The sequence below is a fragment of the Mustelus asterias genome, chromosome 22 (genome assembly GCF_964213995.1).
Source record: "Mustelus asterias chromosome 22, sMusAst1.hap1.1, whole genome shotgun sequence".
Lineage (NCBI taxonomy): Eukaryota > Metazoa > Chordata > Chondrichthyes > Carcharhiniformes > Triakidae > Mustelus > Mustelus asterias.
Window position 1 is genome coordinate 62,984,668 of NC_135822.1, and position 23,476 is coordinate 63,008,143.

Consider the following 23,476-nt stretch of genomic DNA (forward strand, 5'->3'; position numbering starts at 1 on the left):
CATGCCCATCACCTCAAGCATTTACCCTAGCTTATTCCCCTGACACTAGGGGCAATTTAGCATGGCCAATCAGTCGAACCTGCGCATCTTTGGACTTGGGAGGAACCCCACGCAGACACAGGGAAAATGTGCAAACGCCACACAGACGGTGACCCAAGCCAGGAATCGAACCCCGGTCCCTGGCGCTGTGAGACAGCAGTGCCACGGTGCCACCGTGCTGCCCATAAAGTACAATAAGAAGAGGTTCCACTAACTTTCAAAAAGTGTGGCTTTTGCTACCAAATAAACCTGTTGGACTTTAACCTGGTGTTGTTAAACTTCTTACTGTGTTTACCCCAGTCCAACGCCGGCATCTCCACATCTGGAGCATTTATTGCCCACCCCGAGTTGCCCAAGGACAGTTCAGCATCAACCACATTGCTGTGGCTCTGGAATCACTTGTAGGCCAGACCGGGTAAGGATGGCAGATTTCCTTCCCTAAAGGACATTAGTGAACCAGATGGGTTTTTCTGACAATGGTTTCATGGTCATCAGTAGATTCTTAATTCCAGATATTTTTTATTGAATTCAAATTCCACCATCTGCCGTGGCGGGATTCGAACCCGGGTCCCCAGAACGTTAGCTGGGTTTCTGGATTAATAATCTAGCGATAATACCACTGAGCCGCCGCCTCCTCAAATTCTGTTGATATGTTTGAAATGATCCCTTAATTGTGACATATTCCGTGATGTCGGAATTGGATGTGAGGTGGCTAATCTCTTGACTCTTTGGATCCCTGGTGCTGTATGTGATCCCTCAGGGGTAAAGTTCCTCTTTGTCAAGAGGTGCACTGTGCAAAGCGTGTGCGAGTCCATTGGTGGTATTTCAACACAATGTTCTGACCCTTTGACGGAAAGATAACTTTGTCAATCAGAATGACAGTGTAAAAGTAACAGGGTTGTTGTGGGAGATTTTAACTTCCCCTATATTGACTGGGACTCACTTAGTGTTTGGGGTGTGGATGGGGCAGAGTTTGTAAGGAGCATCCAGGAGGGCTTCTTGAAACAGTATGTAGATAGTCCAACTAGAGAAGGGGCCATACTGGACCTGGTATTGGGGAATGAGCCCAGCCAGGTGGTCGACGTTTCAGTAGGGGAGCAGTTCGGGAACAGTGACCACAATTCAGTAAGCTTTAAGGTACTGATGGATAAAGATAAGTGTCGTCCTCAAGTTAAGGTGCTAAATTGGGGGAAGGCTAATGACAACAATATCTGGCAGGAACTGAAGAGTGTAGATTGGGGGCAGATGTTTGAGGGCAAATCAACATCTGGCATGTTTGAGGCTTTCAAGTGCAAGTTGATAGGGATTCAGGACCGGCACATTCCTGTAAAGATGAAGGATAAGTGTGGCAAGTTTTGGGAACCTTGGATGACGAGAGATATTGTGAGTCTAGTCAAAGAGAAAAAGGAAGCATTTGTCAAAGCTAGGAGGCTGGGAACACACAAAGCAAGTGTGGAATACAAAGAAAGTAGAAAGAAACTTAAGCAAGGAGTAAGAAGAGCTAAAAGGGGTCACGAAAAGTCATTGGCCAACAGGATTAAGGAAAATCCCAAGGCCTTTTATACATATATAAAGAGCAAGAGGGTAGCCAGGGAGAGGGTTGGCCCACTCAAGGACAAGAGAGGGAATCTATGCATGGAGCCAGGGGAAATGGGCGAGGTATTAAATGAGTACTTTGCGTCAGTATTCACCCAAGAGAAGGACTTGGTGGATGATGAGTCTGGGAAAGGATGTGTAGATAATTTGAGTCATGTTGAGATCAAAAGGGAGGTATTGGGGTTCTTGAGAAACATTAAGGTAGACATGTCCCCAGGGCCTGATGGGATATACCCCAGAACACCGAGAAAGGCAAGAGAGGAAATTGCTGGGGTCTTGAGAGAAATCTTTGCATCCTCACTTGCTACAGTGGCGATCCCAGAGCATTGGAGAATAGCCAATGTTGTTCCTTTGTTTAAGGAACAAGGGTAGCAAGAATAATCCAGGTAATTACAGGCCGGTGAGCTTTACATCAGTGGCAGGGAAATTATTGGAGAGGGTTCTTCGAGACAGAATTTACTCCCACTTGGAAATAAGTGGAGTTATTAACGAGAGGCAACGTGGTTTTGTGAAGGGGAGGTCATGTCTCACTAACTTGATCGAGTTTTTCGAGAAAGTGACAAAGGTGATTGATGAGGGTAGGGCAGTGGATGTTGTCTACATGGACTTCAGTAAGGCCTTTGACAAGGTCCCTCATGGCAGACTGGTGCAGAAGGTGAAGTTGCATGGGATCAGAGGTGAGCTGGCAAAATGGATACAGAACTGGCTCGATCAAAGAAAACAGAGTAGCAGTGGAAGGGTGCATTTCTGAATGGAGGGCTGTGACAAGTGGTGTTCCTCAGGGATCAGTGCTGGGACCTTTGCTGCTTGTATTATATATAAATGATTTTGAGGAAAATGTAACTGGCTTGATTAGTAAGTTTGCGGACGACACAAAGGTTGGTGGATTTGCGGATAGCGATGAGGACCCTCAGAGGATACAGCAGGATATAGATTGGTTGGAGATTTAGGCGGAGAGATGGCAGATGGAGTTTAATCTGGACAAATGTGAGGTAATGCATTTTGGAAGGTCTAATACAGATAGGAAATATACAGGAAATGGTAGAACCCAGAAGAGTATTGATAGGCAGAGGGATCTGGGTGTACAGGTACACAGGTCACTAAAATTGGTAACACAGGTGGAGAAGGTAGTCAAGAAGGCATACGGCATGCTTGCCTTCATTGGTCAGGGCATTAAGTTTAAAAATTGGCAAGTCATGTTGCAGTTGTATAGAACCTTGGTTAGGCAGCACTTGGAATATAGTGTTCAATTCTGGTCACCACACTACCAGAAGGATGTGGAGGCTTTGGAGAGGTACAGAAAAGATTTACCAGGATGTTGCCTGGTATGGAGGGCATTAGCTATGAGGAGAGGTTGGAGAAACTTAGTTTGTTCTCACTGGAAGGACGGAGGTTGAGGGGCGACCTGATAGAAGTCTACAAGATTATGAGAGGCATGGACAGAGTGGATAGTCAGAAGCTTTTTCCCAGGGTGGAAGAGTCAATTACTAGGGGGCATAGGTTTAAGGTGCGAGGGGCAAGGTTTAAAGGAGATGTACGAGGCAAGTCTTTTTTACACAGAGAGTGGTGGGTGCCTGGAACTCGCTGCCGGGGGAGGTAGTGGAAGCGGATACAATAGTGAGTTTTAAGGGGCATCTGGACAAATACATGAATAGGATGGGAATGGATACCCGGGGATACCCGGAAGGGTAGGGGGTTTTAGTTCAGTCGAGCAGCATGGTCGGTGCAGGCTTGGAGGGCCGAAGGGCCTCTTCCTGTGCTGTAATTTTCTTTGTTCTTTGACACTTGTGGCAAAACTAAGGTTGGGAACTGAGTACCAGAGGAGGCTCACCAGATTGATCCCGGGGATGAAAGGGCTGTTTTACAAGCAGCGGTTGAACCTCTGCATGGTGCGTTGTGACCTCTGCATGGCACAGAGCGTGGGAGATTTGAGTGTGAACTCTCTGAAAAAACAATCGTGGTTTATATCAGTTTTCCCGCAAATTCAGCACTTAGAATCGCTCCCACAGTCTTTTTCCCAGGGTCGGGGAATTGAAAACTGGAGGACACAGGTTTAAGGTGAGATTTAAAAGGGAGCCGAGGGGCAACTTCTTCACAGAGAGGGTGGTGCTTATCTGGAATGAGCTGCCAGAGAAAATGGCTGAGGCAGATTCAATAGCAACATTTAAAAACTTTTTGGGTAAGTACGTGGATGGGAAAGCTTAGAGGGATATGGGTCAAACGCGGGCAATTGGGACGAGCTGAGAGAGCACCATGGTTGGCAGAGACTGGTTGGGCCGAAGGGCCTGTTTCCGTGCTGTATTGCTCTATGATGCTTCATCTGAATTCACTACTGGCAGGGGCTTTGATATGGGGGCATCTGGGGGGAGGGGGGGGGGGGGGGGGCGGGGGCGAGGAGCCGGAAAAGTGAAAAAGAGGTCAAATTAATGTGGCAGGAAAGAGATGGAGCAAACAACTGCGAGCAGATCGTGTAGAGGAGCGGAACAGAGGAGCGGAACAGCGGAGCGGAAAGAGGCTTTCGCTGATGTGAGTAAGAGTAAACTTTTCTGTCCTCCATCCACCTCCTGCCTGCTTATACAGAGAATTAAAACTGATTCATAGAAACTAGAAGCAGGAGGAGGCCATTCAGCCCTTCGAGCCTGCTCCGCCATTCATTTTGATCAAGGCTGATCATCAAATTCAATATCCTGATTCCCCCTTTGCCCCATATCCCTTGATCCCTTTAGCCCCAAGGGCTATATCTAATTTCTTCTTGAAATCACACAAATGTTTTGGCCTCAACTACATTCTGTGGGAGTGAATTCCACACATTCACCACCCTCTGGGTGAAGAAATTTCTCCTCACCTCAGTTCTAAGAGGTTTACCCCTTATCCTCAAACTATGACCCCCAGTTCTGGACTCCCCCCACCATCGGGAACATTCTTTCTGAATCTACCCTGTCTAATCCTGTTAGAATTTTCTATGAGATCCCCTCTCACTCTTCCAAACTCCAGTGAATATAATCCTAACCAACTTAGTCTCTCCTCATATGACAGACCTGCCATCCCAGGAATCAGCCTGGTAAACCTTCGCTGTACTCCCTCTATAGCAAGGACATCCTTCCTCGGATAAGGACACCAAAACTGCACACAATACTCCAGGTGTGGCCTCACCAACGCCCAATACAACTGCAGAGTTGTTGAGCTGAAAGGTGCCACTTAAAAGTTTTGAAGTTTATTTATTCGTCACAAGTCGGTTTACATTAACACAGCAATGAAGTTACGGTGAAAATCCCCTAGTCGCCACACTCCAGTGCCTGTTCGGGTACACTGAGGGAGAATTTAGCACGGCCAATGTACCCTAACCAACACGTCTTTCGGGCTGTGGATGGAAATCGGAGCACCCGGAGGAAACCCACGCAGACACGGGGAGACACGTGCAGACTCCGCACAGACAGTGACCCAAGCCGGGAATCGAACCCGGGTCCCTGACGCTGTGAGGCAGCGGTGCTAACCACTGTGCCACCGTGCCGCCCCTCAGGAGATTCCTTGCTGATGAGGCATTCCTTTCAGATTGGCCAGCAGGAGCAGGTTAGATGATGATGTTGGAAACCATTTATCTGTCGCTGCCATCGCACAATGGATGGAGTGAATTAACAGCCCGCGGCGTGGATATTTATGAAGGTGTTTTATCATGTTTACTGGTTAGTGTTCCTGTTGTCTGATGGTTCAGAGCAGGTTATCCAAAGGCTAATTAAAAATGATAATGCAATGCTGACAGCAAAACTATTTCTCTGTCCGAAAGAGAGTCTGCCAAGCAAGTGAATGTTTTATTTACTGCAGTTGCCATTTGCCAGACAACCTCATGCAGCCTTGCAATCAATTCCAACAGCTGCCGCGTGCACTTAAAGTCTGTCCCCGGCCCCTCTTTCTCAAAAAAACCTCCTTCCTTTTGGGCTGAAAGAAATCAATGTGTTTATTTATGTTTTCCTCTGTTCTAAAAGGTTGCCAGAGTGAACCATTTGTCTCCCGCAGGGTCACGCCTGCACTAATACTGCTGCAGCAAAGCAGACGGCTCACCTTTCACAGAGAGTGAGGTAATGTAAAAGTCTCAGCCCGGTATTCGACCCCAGGGGGCATCGCGCAGAGAAGCTTGAATCATGTCCTTCCAGCAGCCACACAATAACCTGTACTTCCACCCAGTAAAACATACCGAGGTGCGTCACAGATCCTCTCACTTCAATCCGGAGCCCTATCAGGGTGTGACCAACAGCTTGGGCCGCCAGGTCAGATTGAAGGAGGGGAGAGGTTTCCGGAGAGAATTGCTGCCATTGGGGCCCAGGGAGCTGAATGCAAGGCTGCCAATGGTGGAACGATTGAAATGAGGCCAGAATTGGAGGAGAACTCAGATCTCAGTGGGCTGGAGGAGGTCAGAGAGAAAGAGAGCGGAGGCAACACACGTGCAGATTTGGCAGCAGGTTCCTCTCCATAGCGGCCAGGAATTGAACACTGGCTAATGGTCACCTCCCTCTTAGACCATTCCCAGCGCATCACCATTCTGACTTCCTCTGCTGCCAGCCAGCACCACCACCCCCCCCCCCCCCCCCACACCACCACCCCCCGCCCCCACACACACAGCAGATGGTGCAATTTGAATTCAATTAAAAGTATCTGGAATTCAGAATCTACTGATGACCATGAAACCATTGCCGATTGTCGGAAAAACCCATCCGGTTCACTCACGTCCTTTAGGGAAGGAAATCTGCTGTCCTTACCTGGTCTGGCCTACATGTGACTCCAGAGCCACAACAATGTGGTTGACTCTGAACTGCCTTCTGAAATAGCCCAGCAAGTCACTCAGTCGTGAAGAAGGCAGCTCACCACCACCACCTCAAGGGTGACTAGGAATGGGCAATAAATGCTGGCCCAGCCAGCGATGCCCATTCCCACGAATGAATAAAAGAACAGGGTGGCACAGTTGTTTACATATATATTTGTGAATGGTATGCAGCCTAATTATATATTGTATAATTACAGCCTCTCTTGCACTTTACAATTAGAAGATAAAAGCAACACTCCTTCATAATTTATATGTATGTCAAATAGTACATTCTGTATATTCTGCCTGAGATCTTACACCAGATCTCATTCACCCATCAGCCCTGTGCTCGCTAATCTACACTGGGTCCCAAACAAGAAATGCATCAATCATGAAACTCTCATCCCGTTTTCAAATGGCCCCTGTAACTTTCTCCAGCCCCACAACCCCCTAAGATATCTGTTGTTGTCTGGAAACAGGCAGACAGTCCAACCAGTTTGTGTTCAAACACTTTATCTAGGTGCCCTTACACAGGAGATGGACACAGGACAAGACTCAATACACGGATGACCCAACTTTTATTAACAAATCCCTTATTATACAAACTCTGTACAAAAGCAACTCTTAATTCCCAGAATAACTGAATACTTCATGCTCTCTGTCAGGGATTTCTGATAGTGCCCCTGTCAATGAACTTGACTGAGCTGCCAGGTCCAGTTTGCCTCTTTTAACCATCTATCTCCATTTAGTTGCTAGTTATCAAACTTTGCTTCAGAACACTGCTTTGAAAGTGCTATAAAAATGCAAGCTGTTAAATTATACTTCATGGAATTAAAAAGCTCAGTATCTTTAAATTGAGAAAGTGGGACACTAAAAGGTAAATTTAGATTTGATAGCAGAAATTTCCTCTTCACACAAGGCATGTTTCACTCCCAGATAGACCCTGCAATCATTCATGAACCAATATAATGGAAGGAATGTTGGGAGTCTTTCTGGGTGGATAGCTTAAGATGGGCTGAATGGACATAATCCGTAATTATCTTGTCACCTATAATTACATCCTTAAAATGCTAAAAGTATATAGAGTGTAGTGCATGAGGTGATAGCACCCTATCTTCTGAGTTCACCGTTTAACATCCATTCGGATTGTTGATCGGGAAGGGGTTCTTGATTCTTTTGATGGGTTGATCTGTATTTTGCTCGCTCACAAGCTGCAGTTGTAGTCAGGGTGGACAAGGACAGCTCAGAAGCAAGGTCTAACACTTGTGTGCTAAATTTGTCATGTTAAACCATCAAAGCTGAAGGTGGGAAGGAGGCATCTCTTTGTTAGGTTAATCCAAGTCTGGTCCCATTGTCCTGCCCCCTCTCTCTCTCTCCATAACCTTTCATCTTCCCCTGCTTCAGATGATTATCTATTTCTCCTTTAGACACTAGCAGTCCTGCCATTTCCCGAGACACAGCATCCCGTGTTCCAGCAACTTTGCATCAACCAGCAGCAGGAATGCTTCAGAACTCCCCATCGATGACTTGGCTTCAACTTCCAGCCACAGTCAATAAGGGTAAGTCCGAAGTTTTTGAAGGGTTGAGTTCATCGAACGGAATGTGAGTAACTTGTTGCAGATAACTGTTCTGAGAGAGGGGTGGACAGGCAAACCCATGAGAAGGACAAGGTGAATTCTTCCTTTCAGCTGCTGCTCTTCATCCTCTGGCGGGATGTGGGTGCTACACATTGTCCATCGGCAATTAAACATCGTCAATATGAGGAGGTGGAAGTAATATGCTGAATGTTCCAGGGTTTGTTGTGTCTGCTGGATAGATAGTTCCTTTAAGTACTGACAGCGCCCTCGAGTAGCAGTGCTTCCCCGAGGTCTTGAAGCCATTTGTTTGGACCTGCCTTCAGTTAAAACATGAACCATGTCAAAATAAATAACCTTAAATGGCAACTTTGCACAGTGACAGAAATCAAATATATCTGTGTATTTGCTCATTCCCTTCTGGCTAATGTTGTGGAAAGACATTCAATTTGAATAGAAATGTCTTTCTTTCTATCTTGGTGTCCAAGACGCACTTAGTTAATCCAATTGTTGCAAATATATGTCCCAGTCTGTCTTCTGTATGTTTCTTGATGGATTGGAAAGAGATACAATCCCTAGGCAGTCAGCAAGAAGCCATCGCACAGAACTCAAGACTCACTTTCCAAAGAAAACTGAGGGACTGCAGTGTGCTCTGTTTCACTGAGACGTGGCTCACTCCTGTTTCACCGGACAGTGCCCTACAACCAGAGGGCTTCTCAAGCTATCCAATGGACCGTACAGCGGCCTCAGGCAAGGCGAGGGGAGGTGGGGCCTGCTTCCTAATCAATACCTTGTGGTGCCTCGATGTCGCAACACTGGCAACTTTCTGCTCCCCAGACCTAGAATACCTGACGCTAGAATACCTACTACCTTCCGCGGGAGTTCACCTCCGTTATCCTCATGGCAGTTTACATCCCACCCCATGTGGACATGAAGATTGCGCTGGATGAAATATACACCACGATGAATAGCCTTGAGACGAAACATCCCGAGTCCTTGTTCATCGTGGCCAGGGATTTCAATCAGGCCAAGCTCAAGAGCGTACTACCAAGTTACCACCAACATGTCTCCTGTTCCACCAGAGGCCCAAACATCCCAGACCACTGCTACACAAATATCAAACATGCCTACCACTCTATCGCCCGCCCACACTTTGGCAAATCAGACCACAAGGCTGTGCTCCTGCTCCCAGTTTACAAGCGAAAACTGAAGCAGGAGAATCCATCAAAGAGAGTCATGCAATGTTGGTCTGAGGAATCGGATGATCTACTACGGGACTGCTTGGAGTCAGTGGACTGGTCAGTATTTAAAAACTCTGCAACCAGCCTGAACGAGTAAACCACTACAGTAACTGACTTCATTAGTAAGTGTTTAGAAGACTTGTGCCAAAGAAGCAAATCCGTGCGTTCCCCAACCGGAAACCATGGATGAACAGGGATACCCACTGCTTGCTGAAGTCCAGGTCTGAGGCGTTCAAGTCAGGTGACACTGACCTATACAAGAAAGCCAGATACAATCTATGGAGATCCATCAAAGATACCAAAAGACAGTACCGGACCAAGCTAGAGTCCCAGGCTAGCCACACCGACCCCCGCCGACTATGGCAAGGTCTGCAAGACATAACAGGCTACAAGATGAAGACGTGTAAAATCGCCGGCTCCAACGCACCTCAATGCATTCTATGTCCGTTTTGAGCAAGAGGTCAGCGAGAGCATGTCCTCCACTCTGGAAGCCCTGGATGAACCTGTATCTGGGGTCACCATTGCAGATGTCAGAGCAGCTTTCTTGAAGGTCAAACCACAGAAAGCGACTGGCCCGGATGGGGTACCCGGACGTGCACTCAGATCCTGCGCGGATCAGCTGGTGGGGGTATTCACAGACATCTTCAACCTCTCTTTCCAACGATCTGAGGTCCCGATCTGCTTCAAGAAGATGACCATCATCCCGGTACCTAAGAAAACCCAAGCAGTGTGCCTTAATGACTGTCAGCCGGTGGCTCTGACATCCATCATTATGAAGTGCTTCGAAAGGTTAGTCATGGCACGAATCAATTCCAGCCTCCCGGACTACCTGGGTCCACTACAGTTTGCCTACCGCCGCAACAGGTCCACAGCAGACACCATCTCCTGGCCCTGCACTCAACCCTGGAACACCTAGATAACAAGGATACGTATGTCAGACTCCTATTTATTGACTACAGCTCAGCCTTCAACACCATTATTCCCACAAAACTCATCTCTAAACTCCGTGGCCTGGGCCTCGGCACCTCCCTCTGTGACTGGATCCTGAACTTCCTAACCCACAGACCACAATCACTAAGGATAGGCAACAACACCTCCTCCATGCTCATCCTCAACACTGGTGCCCCACAAGGCTGTGTTCTCAGCCCCCTACTATACTCCTTATACACCTATGACCGTGTGGCCAAAGTCCCCTCCAATTCAATTTTCAAGTTTGCTGATGACACCACCGTAGTGGGTTGGATCTCAAACAATGACGAGACAGAGTACAGGAATGAGATAGAGAATCTGGTGAACTGGTGCGGCAACAATAATCTCTCCCTCAATGTTAACAAAATGAAGGGGATTGTCATCGACTTCAGGAAGCGTAAAGGAGAACATGCCCCTGTCTACATCAATGGGGACAAAGTAGAAAGGATCAAGAGCTTCAAGTTTTTAGGTGTCCAGATCACCAACAACCTGTCCTGGTCCCCCCATGCCAACACTACAGTTAAGAAAGCCCACCAATGCCTCTACTTTCTCAGAAGACTAAGGAAATTTGGCATGTCAGCTATGACTCTCACCAACTTTTACAGATGCACCATAGAAAGCATTCTTTCTGGTTGTATCACAGCTTGGTATGGGCTCCTGCTCTGCCCAAGACCGCAAGGAACTACGAAAGATCGTGAATGTAGCCCAATCCATCACACAAACCAGCCTCCCATCCATTGACTCTGTCTCCACTTCCCGCTGCCTCGGCAAAGCAGCCAGCGTAATTAAGGACCCCACGCACCCCGGACATTCTCTCTTCCATCTTCTTCCGTCGGGAAAAAGATACAAAAGTCTGAGGTCACATACCAACCGACTCAAGAACAGCTTCTTCCCTGCTGCTGTCAGACTTTTGCATTCAGTTGATCTTTCTCTACACCCTAGCTATGACTGTAACACTACATTCTGCACTCTCTCATTTCCTTCTCTATGAACGGTATGCTTTGTCTGTAGAGTGTGCAAGAAACAATACTTTTTACTGTAAGTTAATACATGTGACAATAAATCAAATCAAATCATTGCTTCTGGACCAGTGTTACTGGTGTTTGGAACAACAATGAGAATCGATTCGATAAACTTGAAGGAGAGGTTGCTTAAGTTCATGCAGGTTTACAATGTGTTCTCAGACTTGGCTGAGATGTTGGTGTTAGCAGTTTAAAAACCTGATCTATGGTTTGGCTATCGGTGTATATCCCAGCAACCTGTGACAGTTGAAGAAGATGACATTGTCAAACCTGTAGCCAAATCCAAGAAAGACTTTGTTCCATCTCTGAGCTCCATCCAAATTGCACTGCAGATTGGGCAGTGGGCTGGCTGTAGGTTTTATATCTCAGAGCGAGTTGGGATGACACTCATTTCGATCGGTTTACAGGGCTTTGAACATTCTCCCTGCCTCAGCTCTGCCTTCCACCTTTTTCTATTTTGTTCATTCATGGGATGAGGGCGTTGTTAGCGAGGGTGGCACGGTGGCACAGTGGTTAGCACTGCTGCCTCACAGCAAAGAGACCCGGGTTCGATTCTGGCTTGGGTCACTGTGCGGAGTCTGCACATTCTCCCTGTGTCTGCATGGGTTTCCTCCGGATGCTCCAGTTTCCTCCCACACTCCAAAGATGTGCGGGTTAGGTGGATTGGCCATGCTAAATTGCCCCTTAGTTTCAGGGGGAATAGCTAGGGTAAATACATGGGGTTATGGGGATAGGGCCTGGGTGGGATTGTGGCTGGAGCAGACTCAATGGGCCGAATGGTCTCCTTCTGCACTGTAGATTTATTTATTGCCCATTTCTAATTGCCCCTTGAGAAGATGTACTGTATCAGCTGGGCTAAGGGAACGGCAAGTTCTAGAGTACAAGTCTTCAGTAGTATTGCTGGAATGCTGTCAGGACACAGAGCCTTTGCTGAATCCAGAGCCTTCAGCCATATCTTGTTATCATGTGGAGTGAACCGAATTGGCTGAAGACTGACATCTATGATCCTGGGACCTCAGGAGGAGGGCTGTGACGAGTGGCGTTCCTCAGGGATCAGTGTTGGGACCATAAAGGATTTGAAAGAAAATGTAACTGGATTGATTAGTAAATTTGCAGATGACACAAAGGTTGGTGGATTTGCAGATAGCAATGAGGACCGTCGGAGAATACAGCAGGATATAGATCGGTTGGAGACTGGGGCGGAGAGATGGTAGATGGAGTTTAATCCGGACAAATGTGAGGTAATGCATTTTGGAAGGTCTAATACAGATAGGAAATATACAGTAAATGGTAGAGTATTGATAGGCAGAGGGATCTGGGTGTACAGGTACACAGGTCACTGAAAGTGGCAACGCAAGTGGAGAAGATAAAGAAGGCATACGGCATGTTTGCTTTCATCGGCCGGGGCATTGAGTTTAAAAATTGGCAGGTCATGTTGCAGCTTTATAGAACCTTAGTTAGGCCGCACTTGGAATATAGTGTTCAATTCTGGTCGCCACACTACCAGAAGGATGTGGAGGCTTTGGAGAGGGTACAGAAAAGATTTACCAGGATGTTGCCTGGTCTGGAGGGCATTAGCTATGAGGAGAGGTTGGAGAAACTTGGTTTGTTCTCACTGGAACGACAGAGGTTAAGGGGCGACCTGATAGAAGTCTGCAAGATTATGAGGGGCATGGACAGAGTGGATAGTCAGAAGCTTTTTCCCAGGGTGGAAGAGTCAATTACTAGGGGCACAGGTTTAAGGTGCGAGGGGCAAGGTTTAAAGGAGATGTACGAGGCAAGTCTTTTACACAGAGGGTGGTGGGTGTCTGGAACTCGTTGCCGGGGGAGGTAGTGGAAGCAGATACGACGGTGAGTTTTAAGGGACGTCTTGACAAATACATGAATAGGATGGGAATAGGGGGATATGCTCCCCAGAAGGGTAGGGATTTTTTTAGTTCAGTTGGGCAGCACGGTCGGTGCAAGCTTGGAGGGCCGAAGGGCCTGTTCCTGTGCTGTAATTGTTTTTGGTCTCTGTGGAGAGAGAATGTCTCTTTGCATCTATGGAGAGCGAGTAGAGCCACCGTTTCGAGTCAGGGTGACCCTTCAGCAGAGCTGATAAATGCTGTCAGGCCTGCTGAGTTTCTCCAGCATTTTCTGTTTTTGATTCAGATTCCAGTGTCCGCAGGATTGAGCCTTTATCTAAATGTAAGGTGGGGCCCGATGGCCGTGAAGCAGCCTTGACTTTGTGACTCCGATATCCCGGTGTAATCCTGTCTCTCTCTCTCTCTGAAATCTTCACTTGCTTTGTCCTTGAACAGAGAGGCTGATTTTTTTCCTCTCTGAACATACTTTGCATGTTGCGAGGTAGAGGTAGGAAGGGGGCTTCTTTTTTCATGGATATTTAGAATGTCGAAAGGCTTGTCAGGACAGACATCTCCAGACAGAGCTGGCGGGAGTCACAGCCCGTCAGTTACTGATGCTGAATTTAATTTGCCCTATCCATCTGTCAGGGTCCATGACAGTGCGCTCAGTGCAAAACTCAGAAAAGCTGCTTTCTCCGAATGAATACTCCTGATGGAAGCTCTGCGCTTGTCTATGCAAATGTACGCTGTGTGTGTGAAGAATAAGGAGTGATGTTTTGTTTTTAACCAGGGTAGTGTTATCTGGGGAAACCTGGCCTCTCTGGTGCTTTCACAACTACTCATTAATGATTCCCTGGGGAGATCAGATTATGGAGATGCAATCAAACCTTTTCAGACAAGCTTCCTCTTGTCAGATCGGATTTTTTTCACCCGAGTCGATGGTGTTAATGTTGGAATCTCAGTGGTTTATGGGATTGCTGAGCTCCCTGGTGGGTGGTGAGGGGTATCAGCCAGTGTGCCCATTCCTTCCCATTATCCAGTGGTGCCTGGCAGAATCTGCAGACGTCTGGGCAGTGGGTGAGGACAGAGTGAACATAGAATATAGAACATAGAACAGTACAGCACAGAACAGGCCCTTCGGCCCACGATGTTGTGCCGAGCTTTAAGGCCTGGCTTTGAGGCCTGGGCCCCCTCCAGGGTCAGGGGTCAGCATCTTGGGTGAGGTGACGGCAGGCTGATGCAGCTCTGTCTGCCCACCAGCAGGAGGAAGTGCTTTGAGGATAAGAAAGGTCAGAATCAGTGGAGGGGCGAGTAAGAAGAACTCTCATTGGTTAAGTGTCAAGTCTTGCACTCATTTGTCCACACCCAATATAGCTGACAGTGCAACTCACATCAGGATTCCGGCCTCGGGTCACTGTCTGTGTGGAGTCTCCCTGTGGCTGCGTGAATTTCCTCTGGGTGTTCCAGTTTCCTCCCACATTCCAAAGATGTGCAGGTTAGGCGGATTGACCATACTAAATTCTCCCTCAGTGTCCCAGGTTGTGTAGGCTTGGGGGATCAGCGGAGTAAATGCGTGGGGTAACAGGGATGGGATGAGCCTGGGTAAGATGCTGTGTCGGAGAGTCGGTGCAGACACAATGGGCTGAATGGCCTCCTACTGCACAGCGGGGATTTTATGCTGTTGGAGCTGTACTCATCCAGGTGAGTGGAGAGTATTCCATCACGCCCCTGTCTTGTGCCTTGTAGGTAGTGGACAGAAGGATATGGAGCCAGGTCATTGAGTGTATTTGAGACAGAGATAGACAGGTTGTTGATTGGTAAGGGGATTAAAGGTTACGGGGAAAAGGCGGGAGAATGGGGTTGAGAAACTTATCAGCCATGATGGAATGGTGAAGCAGACTCGATGGGCCGAATGGCCTAATTCTGCTCCTATATCTTATGACTTTGGGGAGTTAGGAGGTGGGTTCCAGAGGATTTGAGCCTCTGACCTGCTCTTGTAGCCACTGTATAATGTGACTAGTCCAGTTTAGTTTCTGGCCTCGGCAGATATCGGGACAACGCATCTTTGCAGCCTCTAAACAAGAAGAAAATTACATTCTGCTGACATTGGAAGTTGAAGATATATTTATGGTGCGCACAGACTGGGCCTGGTAATTCGGAGAAATAGGGAGCTTTATTGGCAACACAAATCATATTTACATCATTACTTCATAAACTGATGTTAGACACTCTGCATAAGTAGGAAAAATATGAGTCAGAATCGCTCGCAAACAAGTTCTCTTGATGCTGACAAATGAATGGGAACCATATTTCTCCCCGAGGAGATGTATTTCATTTCCTGATACTGGGCTGCTGGAGTTAATGGATAGCTCCATGAATGGATGGTTTCCATCGTAACCCCCTGGTACATCACTGACCCTGACAGCAATGAATCCGCAAACCTTTACAACAGGATGAGGTGTGACAGAGCTGCTTCACGGTGTTGAGAATGGCTATCCATTTGATGCTGCTGCCCTTTTGCTCTGGACCTATCGAGGAACATCATCATCAACAGCTTCTGCCCTGTTGACATCAAATTTTTTGAATGGACCTATCTCATTTTAAGCATGATCAAGGACCCCGCGCACCCCGGACATTCTGTCTTCCACCTTCTTTCATCGGGAAAAAGATGCAAAAGTCTGAGGTCACATATCAACTGATTCAAGAACTGCTTCTACAAAACAGCACGACAGAAGTTTGTGAATGTAGCCCAGTCCATCACACAAACCAGCCTCCCATCCATTGACTCTGTCTACACTTCCCGCTGCCTCGGCAAAGCAGCCAGCATAATCAAGGACCCCACGCATCCCGGACATTCTCTCTTCCACCTTCTTCCTTCAGGAAAAAGACACAAAAGTCTGAGGTCACGTACCAACCGACTCAAGAACAGCTTCTTCACTGCTGCTGTCAGACTTTTGAATGGACTTACTTTGCATTAAGTTGATCTTTCTCTATACCCGAGCTGCACTCTCTCCTTTCCTTCTCTATGAACGGTATGCTTTGTCTGTATAGTGCACAAGAAACAATACTTTTCACTGTATGTTAATACATGTGACAATATATCAAATCAAATAATGGAATGGGATTAAGAAACTAGCATTCTCAGAGAGGAATGATGAGCCAAGCGCAGAAAGGAGCAGTGGAATGGGATTGTCCTGTTTAGTTAGGTGAGTCTGTTTACAATTGAGGCTCACTATGCTTGATTGGTTAAGCCTGGGTGTGGACTCTGATAAAGGCAAACAGATGAGTGGAAAGAGCGGGAAGGCAGTGTTGAAGTGTGGAGTAGACAAGTTAAAACTCAATGAATAAGAGCTGTTACCCTCATAGAAACTGGTGTCATCTCTGCATAGCTCTGAGATATTGAATTTACAACAAATTGGCAATGAAAATAGTTCAGAATTTTGTTTTATTTTTAAAAGAATTTTACGGGACTGGGCATCGCTGGTGAGGCCAGCATTTATTGCTCATTCCTAGTTGCCCCTTGAGAAGGTGGCGTTGAGCTGCTTTTTTGAACCGCTGTAATCCCTGAGGTGTAGGTACACCCACAGTGCTGTTAGGGAGGGAATTCCCAAATTTTGACCCAGCAATAGTGAAGCAACAGCGATGTATTTCCAAGTCAGGATGGCGAGTGCTTGGAAGGGAACTTGCAGGCAGTGGTGTTCCCAGGTATGTGCTGTCCTTGTCCTTCTAGATGGTGGAGGTCATGGGTTTGGAAGGTGCTGCCTAAGGAATCTTGGTGAGTTGCTGCAGTGCATCTTGTAGATGGTACACTCTGCTGCTACTGAGTGTCGGTGGTGGAGGGAGTGAGTGTTTGTGGGATCAATGGAGTTTGGTGTTTGGGACATACTTGTTCAGTATGGGGATGGACAGTCTGGATGTAGCAGCGATCTGGAAGCAGGCGATACTCATACTGGCGTGGAACAGAACGCGAGCAAATATTCGAGCAGCTCACAGAAGGTACGTCTGTGTTTGTTTATGGCAGTAAATGCTCTCAAAAAGTACCTTGGGCATAAGAAAAATGTGATCATCAAACAACATACATTCTGCCAGGGAAAAGGTGAGCTCATGAGGGCGGCATGTGGCACAGTGGTTAGCACTGCTGCCTTGCAGTGCCAGGGACCCGGGTTCAATTCCAGCCTCGGGTCACTGTCTGTGCAGAATCTGCACATTCTCCCCATGTCTGCGTGGGTTTCCTCCGGGAGCTCCGGTTTCCTCCCACACTCCAAAGATGTGCGGGTTAGGTTGATTGGCCGTGCTAAATTGCCCCTTTGTGTCAGGGGGACTGGCAGAGTAAATACGTGGGGTTACGGGGAATAGGGCCTGGGTGAGATTGTGGTTGGTGCAGACTTGATGGGCCAAATGGCCTCCTTCTGCACAGTCAGGATTCTATGATTCTATAAAACAATACATGGCAGAGTTTCAGCAAGTGCCTTCCACATTTGGTGCAATGCTTACCAAAATATGGCCACTGTTGGAAATCTGAAATAAAGACAGACGATACTGGATAAACTCAAAGGCTAAACTTAGATTGATGGCGACAGTCAAAGGAGGAGGAAAATAAGGTGAGTACCTCAGCAGCAGAAGTATATTGAACTTTATGCTGGCTGGAGAGTTGAACAGCTGAAGCCTGACTGTGTCTCAGGCTTGGACTAAGTATTCAGACTTACTTAGTTCTGATCAGGAGAAAGCTCGGTGACGGGGTAACAAGAAATCAATGGCATAGGAACATAGAAGATAGGAGCAGGAGGAGGCCATTTGGCCCTTCATACCTGCTCCGCCATTCATTAAGATCATGGCTGATCGTCCAACTCAATAGCCTAATCCTGCTTTCCCCTCATAATCTTTGATCCCATTCGCCCCAAGCGCTATATCCAGCCGCCTCTTGAATACATTCAATGTTTTGGCATCACCTACTTAATGTCTGGCAGTGTCCTTGCCTCCGTTTATCCAGCAGAGACTGTCACACCAGTTCTAGAACAATGACGATTCTTATTCAGCCGCTCCACGTTACTCTTTCTCTTTGCTCCCTGGTTGAAGGCACGATGGAGGCTGGTGCATCTCTGCACTCAGTCGCTTCTGTCACTGCTGTCTTGTCTGGCCTGCATATAACGCCAGTACTGTTTGTCTGGGATGATATGCTTCTCCTATTCATTGAATCCAACCCCAAGTTAACACTAGCAGGGTGTGAAAGTCATGTTGGACTTTGTATATCAGCTCCAGCTATTCATCCGGTGACTATGTTTGTTATTGTCATGTGATGATCAGCACAAAATCCTCTTTCATCTTGATTCAGTCAAGGCTTTTAGGCATTGTTGGAAAGATCAGTATTTATTGCCCATCCTTAATTGCCCCTTCAGGCAATTGCTGCTTTGAACTGGTGCAGTCCATGATGTAGGTACACCCAAAGTGCTGTTAGGGAGGGAGTTAGGGACATCTCAATCTTCCTTCAAACTCCAGCGCAGAGTAACAGTTAAACCCAAGCCAGGGACATCTAGTTTCTCCTTGATTTCCCACGAGTTCTTATTCTCCTTTTTTAAGAGGAATATTGGAATAGGAGTAGGCCATTCAGCCCATCAAGCCTATCCCTCGACATGGTGAGTCTCCTGACACCAATCGGTTCCTTTGCTCAATGACTGAACTTCCATATCCTCTGGGGTAGAGAATTCCAATGATTCACTGCCCTCTGAATGAAGAAATTCTTCACCATCTCAGTATGAAATGACCAGCCCCTTATTCTGAGACTGCGGCCGGAATTTTAGCGTCCTGCCGGCCACTGGAATCGGAGCGGGCAAGGGTCGGACAATGGAAAGGTCCGTTGACCTCGGGTGGGATTTTACGGTTTCGGGATGAACGAGGCCATAAAATCCCGCCCCACGTCTCCTGGTTCTAGACTCACCAGCTACAGGAAACATCCCGTCCATATCTGCCCTGTCACAGCCTGGAAGAAATTGAAGTTTCAATGAGATCACCTCTCATTCTTCAAAATTCTCGGGAACACAGGGCCCAGTTTCCTCGCTCTCTCCTCATAAGACAATCCCAACGTCCCAGGAATTAGTTTGGTGAACCTCTATTGCAATCCTTCCTCAGATGAGGATTGCAAAACTGTACACAATACTCCCAGTGAGGTCTCAGCAAGGTCCAACACAACTGCGAAAATACATCTTCACTCCTGTACTCCAATCCCCTGGCAATAAAGGCCAACATACAATTTGTTTTCTTAACTGCTTGCTGCATTTGCATGTGACTGATGGACAAGGAAACCCAGGTCCCTTTGGACATCAGCACTTTCCAAAGGGTTTTCACAGAATGACAGATATCCTGAGATGCCCTTCCATGCTTACTCAAGTGGTACAATTCCATTTAGGTACATTGTTTTACACACCAATGAGACAGTTTATTTTTCAGCTCAACTTCCATTCCATAATCCTAAGGATATGAGTTGGAAGTTGGGCAGCCATTGCACAAGAACTGAGTTCTGCTAGCATCACGTCCAAGTGGTGAGAGAGTCTTCCTGAAGGAGCTGGATAGTGAGTGCTTGGGGACTATTTAACCATGCCCATACCTGGCCTGAATGTGGATGTGTACATACGCTCACACCAGTGGAAGAATATAAAGAGATGGGAGGGTTGGGGTATTGAGAGAGGGGCTTCAGGACAGTTGGGGGTATGAGAAAGAGAGGCTGTGGGAGAGTTGACGGCGTGGGAAAAGGGATTCGGAATGTTGGGTCTGAGAGAGGAAATTGGGAAGGTTGGGATATTGAGAGGGAGGATTCTGGAGGACTCGGTTTGAGAGAGGGGAGTCGGGAGAGTTGGGGAATGAGAGTGAGGATTCTGGAGGGTTGGGTTTGAGAGAGGGGAGTTGGGGAATGAGAGGGAGGGTTCTGGAGGGTTGGGGTAAAGAGAGGGGAGTTGGGGAATGAGAGAAGGGGCTCTGGAGGGTTGGGGTAGAGGGGAGTCAGGAGAGTTGGGGAATGAAAGTGAGGGCTCTGGAGGGTTGGTTTGGGAGAGGGGAACCGGGAGAGTTGGGGAATGAGAGAGGGGGCTCTGGAGGGTTGGGGTGAAGAGAGGGGAGTCAGTAGAGTTGGGGAATGAGAGAGAGGATTCTGGAGGATTGGGTTTGGGAGAGGGGAGTCAGGAGAGTTGGGCAATGAGAGAAAGGATTCTGGAGGGTTGGGGTAGAGGGGAGTCAGAGAATTGGGGAATTAAAGTGAGGGCTTTGGAGGGTTGGGTTTGGGAGAGGGGAATCGGGAGAGTTGGGGAATGAGAGAGGGGGCTCTGGAGGGTTGGGGTGAAGAGAGGGGAGTCAGTAGAGTTGGGGAATGAGAGAGAGGATTCTGGAGGATTGGGTTTGGGAGAGGGGAGTCAGGAGAGTTGGGCAATGAGAGAAAGGATTCTGGAGGGTATGGGTAGAGGGGAGTCAGGAGAGTTGGGGAATTAAAGTGAGGGCTCAGGAGGGTTGGGTTTGGGAGAGGAGAATCGGGCGAGTTGGGGAATGTGAGAGAGGATTCTGGAGGGTTGGGTTTGAGAGAGGGGAGTGGGGAGAGTTGGGGAATGAGAGAGGGGGCTCTGGGGGGTTGGGGTAAAGAGAGGGGAATCGGGCGAGTTGGGGAATGTGAGAGAGGATTCTGGAGGGTTGGGTTTGAGAGAGGGGAGTGGGGAGAGTTGGGGAATGAGAGGGAGGATTCTGGAGGGTTGGGGTAAAGAGAGGGGAGTCGGGAGAGTTGGGGAATGAGAGAGGGGGCTCTGGAGGGTTGAGACAGTGGCCCCAGGGAGTGTTGGGATATTGGGGGAGGGGAGATTTGAGCTTTCATGCGCTGGAATTCTATTTGTATAATCCACAGTGCAATACATATATACTGTGATAACATTATCCTCTTGGGATCCAACCAGTCTGTGAATGGACTCACGTTCACTAGTAAAAGTGAATTTTGGGGGTTTTTACACCGAGCAGTTGTCGCACTGTGCCATGACCTGAATTGGCTTGTTTCCTAGACTTCACCTTGCAATGTTGGAGCGGGAGACGGTCACTGAGTCATTGATGTCCTTTTCCACCTGATACATTGATGTCACTCAAGTACATCATTACTCTGCTGCCTGCTGTCTTACTTCTTATCAGAGTGTTGGCAAGTTTGACCTGGGATGTCATTTGATGATTGGATTGTGGGGAGTACGCTTGGAGCTGAAGGAGCTGTGGAGAAGGACCTTTAGCTGCTCTGCGATCTGTGTTCCCTCCCTCCTGCTACCTGCCCATTACACTAAGTGCAATCGGAGAGTGGAAGCCAGCATTCTATCTTCGATTAGTTTCCTGCTGCTGTCAGTGTCCAGAATACACTTTCATTCTCCTGCTTTTAGCCAGCCAGTAAGCAAGGTCAGGAAAAGGTCATTTGAGCCGATTGGAGACCCTCCCTCTCTCTGGTTACAGAGCAAACAGGGAGAAGGATAAACCCTGATACAAGTCAAGAAAATTCTGAGAGGCACAGAGAGGGTTGACAGTCAGAATCTTTTTCCCAGAGTTGAAATGTCCAATGCTAGGGGGCATGCACTTCAGGTGAGAGGGGGAATAGTTCAAAGGAGATGTCAGATGTATAGTCGGTGGCACAGTGGTTAGCACTGCTGCTTCACTGCGCCAGGGACCCAGGTTCGATTCTCGGCTTGGGTCACTGTCTGTTCTCCCCCTATGTCTGTGTGGGTTTCCTCCAGGTGTTCTGGTTTCCTCCCACAGTCTGAAAGACCTGCAGGTTAGGTGCATTGGCCATGCTAAGTTCTCCCTCAGTGTAACCCGAACAGACACCGGAGTGTGGCGACGAGGGGGTTTTCACAGTAACTTCATTGCAGTGTTAATGTCAGCCTACTTGTGACACTCATAAAACAAAAGGGGCAATTTTATACAGAGTGGTAGGTGTGTCTGGAACGCGCTGCCAGAGGTGGTGGTGGAGACGGATACGTTTAAGGGACTTTTCGAGAAGCACGTGAATATGCAAGGATAGAGGGATATGGAGCGAGGGCAGGCAGAAGGGATTAGTTTAATTTGGCATCATGTTTGGTACAGGACCTTGGGGCTGAAGGGCCTGTTCCTGTGCTGAACTGTTGTATGTTCTATTCCCCCGTCACAGCGTGTGTCAATGGTTAGTTTGAGAAGGGCAGTTTCAGCGCTGTGGCAGGGGTGAGGCGAATCTGACACGGAGATGTGAACACAGATTGGGGAGGTGACATCACACAACTTCCAGAAAGTGGGGCTTGGAGATGAGGACGTAGTTTACAAGGACGAGTGGAGTCGAGGGGAAGAGGGAGATGATGGTAGGTTTGAAGAAAAGGAGAGAGGACGCCATTAACCGTCTCGGCTGACACGGGAAGCAGTGAGGGAAATTGGCTGGTCAGCAGTGTAATGGAGGTAACTGAGGTGAAGGAAGCCGGAGGTATGGCTCGGTAACAAGATAAGCTCAGACTGGGCATTGGGTGGAGGGGTGACTGACAGGCATGAAGCCAATGGATAGAGGTCATGACCCGGAAGTGGTTCAGCATCAAGACAGAAGGTAGCGGGCAGTTCCTGGCCATTCCTGTGAGGCGAGGCTCACTCCTACCAGCTAAAAGGAAGCCGCTTGCTAAATCTCTGGTTATCAGCTCTCTCTCTTTGACATGAGAAGAAGCGGAGAGTTTTTCCAGAGCCTCGAGCATCCTCTGAATGTACATGATGCCTGCTTTCAGCATCAGTGCGGCCAGGTCTGAATCCTCTCCCTGGCAAACAGACCTTGGAGACAACTCTTGTGACCAACCTTTTGGTCACCTGCCTGAATTAAGCAGCTCAGTGCCAACCTTTGTGACTCCTGTCAGACCACTGTGGCACATTTAATTCTATGGAACGGCGCTACATAAATGCAAATCACATTGTTGCATCCCAAATGTATAATCTGAGCCTAGTGGATTAACACCCACTCAGAGGGCTGTAATATAGGTGGTAGCCATGATGTGTGGATGCCGGCGTTGGACTGGGGTTGGAACAGTAAGAAGTCTCACAACAGCAGGTTAAAGTCCAACAGGTTTATTTGGAATCACGAGCTTTCGGAGCACTGCTCCTTCATCAGGTGAGAATCAGCACTCCCAAAGCTCGTGATTCCAAATAAACCTATTGGACTTTAACCTGCTGTTGTGAGACTTCTTACTGTGATATGGGGGACATTATTGGTACAGGAACTGTACCCTTTAGATTTAAAGCCCTCTTATGAGTGTCACAAGTAAGGCTTACATTAACACTGCGATGAAGTTACAGCGAAAATACCCGAGTTGCCACATTCCAGCACCTATTCGGGTACACTGAGGGAGAATTTAGCACCTAACCCGTACGACTTTCAGGCTGT